The 4,193-nt window shown below is 39.6% G+C and overlaps 1 long non-coding RNA gene across 1 annotated transcript; it reads right to left on the reverse strand.

The window, feature by feature from the left end:
* Positions 1-614: 614 nt before the first annotated feature.
* On the reverse strand, positions 615-2,964 carry LOC132658066 (uncharacterized). Its single transcript, XR_009597071.1, has 2 exons — positions 2,820-2,964; positions 615-819 (listed from the first exon to the last, which is right to left on the reverse strand). It is a non-coding gene; the product is annotated as an uncharacterized LOC132658066 (long non-coding RNA).
* Positions 2,965-4,193: the final 1,229 nt, after the last annotated feature.

Here is a 4,193-nt window from a genome sequence, read left to right on the forward strand (position 1 = left end):
AAGACCCTGATGCTGGGAAAGATTGAAGGCACGAGGAGAAGGGGACGACAGAGGATGAGATGGTTGGATGGCATCACCAACTAGATGGACATGAGTTTGAGTAAGCTCCAGGAGCTGGTGATAGACAAGGAATCCTGGTGTGAGGCAGCCTATGGGGTCCAAAAGAGTCAGACACAACTCAGCGACTGAACTGAACTGAAGACCACCCACATCATAGGGTTCTTGGAAGAAGTCAATGAGATAATGGATTTACAATGCAAAGCACAAAGTAAATGCTTAGTAAATCATGGTGGTTGCTGCAATCCTAGAGAAGAGAAAGAAAGAGGGTAGCTGGCAACAGACAGGCAGAGATATATATTTAAATTTCAAGTGTTCCCACACAATCTTGCTGAACTCACCCTCCTCCAGAATGCCTGTGCCCATCATGCACAGTGAAATGGACAGGACATTTTAGAGACTGTAGGTGAGATATAAGGGAGGGTAATGCTTGAGAAACACTGGACAATGCTTTCTAAGTGCCAGAGAAATGGATATTGCCTTTAGCCCAATAGCTCCACTGCTGAGATACAAGGATATTATTTGACACACACACAAAAAGATGTAAGTACAAAGTGTTCATCTGAGTTGTTTATAATAAAAAAATTGGAAACAATTTAGCAGTCATTAATAGGGAAAGATTTGAATGAAGAATATTTTGTAACTATTAAAACTAGACCTGTGGGAATTCCCTGGCAGTCCAGTGGTTGGGACTCTGGACTTCCACTGCAAGGGGCAAGGGGTTTGATTCTTGGTCCAGGAAATAAGATCTTGCATGCCACTCTGAAAAAAAAAAAAAAAAAAGACAACAAAAAAACCTGCAGTTGCAAGTCATTTATAATAACATAAAAGAGCATATAAAAATAAACTAATGAATTAAAGGAAAACACAAATTTACATATATAGAAGGAACAGAATCTAAAAAAAAGATCAACTCCCCAAAGAAAACGCTGCAGAGAAGCATTCAAAGTTTATACACCAAAATGTAAACAGTGGTTATTTCTGAATAGTAGGGTTTGAGTGGTATTTATTTCCTAACTTTGCTACAAATATATCTTTTGTGTATATTTTTCCACTAGTGTATTTTTCAAAGTTAAAAAAACTTCAGAAATAAAACTAGAAGGAAATAAACCAAAATGTTAACAGTAGAGTCTTTGGATGGTGGTGGTGGCTAGGTCATTAAGTCATGCCTGACTCTTTGCAACCCCATTGACTGTAGCCTGCCAGGCTCCTCTGTCCATGCGAAAGATTTCCCAGGAGAGAATACTGGAGTGGGTTGCCATTTCCTTCTCCAGGGGATCTTTCCTACCCTTCAAACCTGAGTCTCCTGCTTGGCAGGCAGATTCTTTACCACTGAGCCACCAGGGAAACCCTTTGGATGGCATAAAGGATTATATTTTCCTTAGTCAACATTGTATTTCTTTAATGAATTTTGTGTTTATTTAGTAAATATTGTACTTTTTTAACGAACATATATTAGAGTTATATATAGCTAAACTACATTTTTGTTAACTACTTTAAAAGTAGTTAACATACGCTCACATTAAAAGAAAAATTCAATCAGTACACAAAGGTATAAGGTGAAAGTAAAACTTCTTGGACCCCCTGTTTATTGTTTAGTCTCTTTCCCCAAAAGTAATTGTTACCACTTCCATGTGTGTTCTAGAAATTTTCTGTGCATGTATGCTTAGATGTGATTATCCATTGAAAAAAATGTGTTTATATATAGAGATTCATACAATATAGTTTTGGAACTGGCTTTGGTATTCAATGCAGTATAGATTTTTAGATATTTTTGCAAGTATGATATTCTGTTACAATGGCTACAGAACATTCCACTGTAATGTGACATAGTTTATTTAATTAATCCCATCAAGGTTGCTGATGAACATCAAGAGTGTTGCTAAATTTTGCTTTTATATTATAAACACTGATGCAATGAACATATTTATTTTTACTATTTATCTTTTTCAAGTTCATGTGACTACCTCTGTAGAATAGAATTCTATTTTATTTTATCAATTTATTTATTTGGCCATGCTGCTTGGCCTGCAGGATCTTAGTTCCCTGAGCAGGGATTGAACCCTTGGTCTTCAAAGTGAAAGCACAGATCCAAACCACTGGTCTGCCAGGGAATTCCCTGTGGAATAGAATTTTAGATATGGAATTGCTGGGGCCCAAGGGTTTGTATATTTTAAATTTCAAGATATTGCCATCCAGTAACATAAATATAGATATAGACATTTATAATATTTAAATATATAACTTTATTACATAACATATTTATATAATAAATGATATACAAATGTATACTATATTTATATAATGCATTTAAATGTATTTAAATATGAAATGTATATAAATACATGTATGTTGATATACATAACACTTATACAAATTTAAATATATACTATATAAATACACAAAACACATGAAGAGACAAGACAAATGGAAGAAACCTCAATATGTTAAGTAGTGTGCAAAGTATACAGTATAAGTATGCAAAAAAATACCAAAATAGAATGTAAAAATTTGAAATAAATCATCAAAGTCCATATCTTAAATATTAAAAGTGACTTTCTTTGGGTGGGAACATGAATGGTTATGATTATTTCAGTGTTTTATGTTGAATATGAATTCCTTTTCTAATTAGAAAACAGGATCACAAATATTATGAAAAGTGCCTCTTTTTTAATTACAAAAGGCAATATGTAGCCATTGCACTAAGTCAAAAATAAAGAAAAGTGTTAGAAAAATAATGCTAATAACGTCCCTCTCCTCACCTCCAAGTTCATTCCCAGAGGTTAACAATGTGCAGGGCCTGGTGAGACTACTTCCATACTCCTTTTCTGGAGCAGGTTATTTTTACACTGGAAAAGAAAGAATGAATAAAAGACCTTACCAAAAAAAATTTTTTTTTTTTTTAAATTAAGACCCCCACGGCCCTTTCGCAGACCATCCCTCCCTTAACACCCACTGTGCCAAACTGTGTACCCTCTTTCCACGTCCAAACATCTTGCCCCCAAATAAACCCACTTGGGGCGCAGCTCCCCGTAGGCACCTGCGCCGCGGCCTTGGTGCGGCCCCAGCCCCGCCGGCCCCGGGCCGCGGCGAGTCAGGCTCCCCGCGCTGGGCCCGACCGGCCGGGGGCTCCGGGCGAGGCCTCCCTCCAGCGTGGGTGGAGCCTGCGCCCGGCCGCCCTCCCGCCCGCTTTCTCCAGGAGTAATTAAGAGTGAAATCCCCCTCCTGGTGACCCCCGTGCTCTGGGCCCGGGCTGATTTACACATGAAAGGTCTATGAAGGGCCTGGGCTTTCTCCTTTTCACATTCACAATGAGGCGCGGCCTATAAATAAAACCTCTCTGAGAAACGAGAGGCTTCAAAAATGTCTTTGTGTGTGTGAGTGTGTGAGTGTGTGTGTGTGTGTGTGTGTGTGTGTGAGAGAGAGAGAGAGAGAGAGAGAGAGAGAGAGAGAGCAGAGAAAACGGAAAACGAAAAAGGGACCTCTACTAAGAGTTGGGATTTCTTATTGAGTGCTTATTCTGCTCAGCATCCTCACTTCGTTTAGGTGAGAGAGATACCATGGTACCTGTTTTATAGCTGAGGTCCAGGCAGGGGAAGACCTGTCCCAGATCCCACAGTGAATTAGGCGGAAAGCTTGGGCTCAGGAAGTTGGCTGAGCATGAGATATAAATGGGGTTCTCCATTATGATGGTTACAGGACCGTATGGATTGGTCAAAACTCACCGGACTATACACACTCAAAAGGGTATGTAAAGCATACTTTATGTAAAGCATACTGTAATACAGTTAGTTGCTTAGTCGTGTCTGACTCTTTGTGACCCCATGGACTGTAGCCTGCCAGACTCTTCTGTTCATGGAATTCTCCAGGCAAGAATACTGGAGTGGGTAGCCATTCCCTTCTCCAGGGAATCTTCCTGACCCAGGGATGGAACCTGGGTCTTCTGTGATCCAGGTGGATTCTTTACTGTCTCAGCCACCAAGGAAGCCCATACTGTAATAATCCTGACTTTGAAAAGGTAAAGGAGGGGAACTTCCCTGACTGTTCAGTGGTTAAGACTTAGCCTTCCAATGTAGGGGGTGCAGGTTCGATTCCTGGGTGGGAAGCTGAGATCTCACATACCATGTGGCCAAGAA

This window comes from Ovis aries, chromosome 17 (genome assembly GCF_016772045.2).
Source record: "Ovis aries strain OAR_USU_Benz2616 breed Rambouillet chromosome 17, ARS-UI_Ramb_v3.0, whole genome shotgun sequence".
Taxonomy (NCBI): Eukaryota; Metazoa; Chordata; class Mammalia; order Artiodactyla; family Bovidae; genus Ovis; species Ovis aries.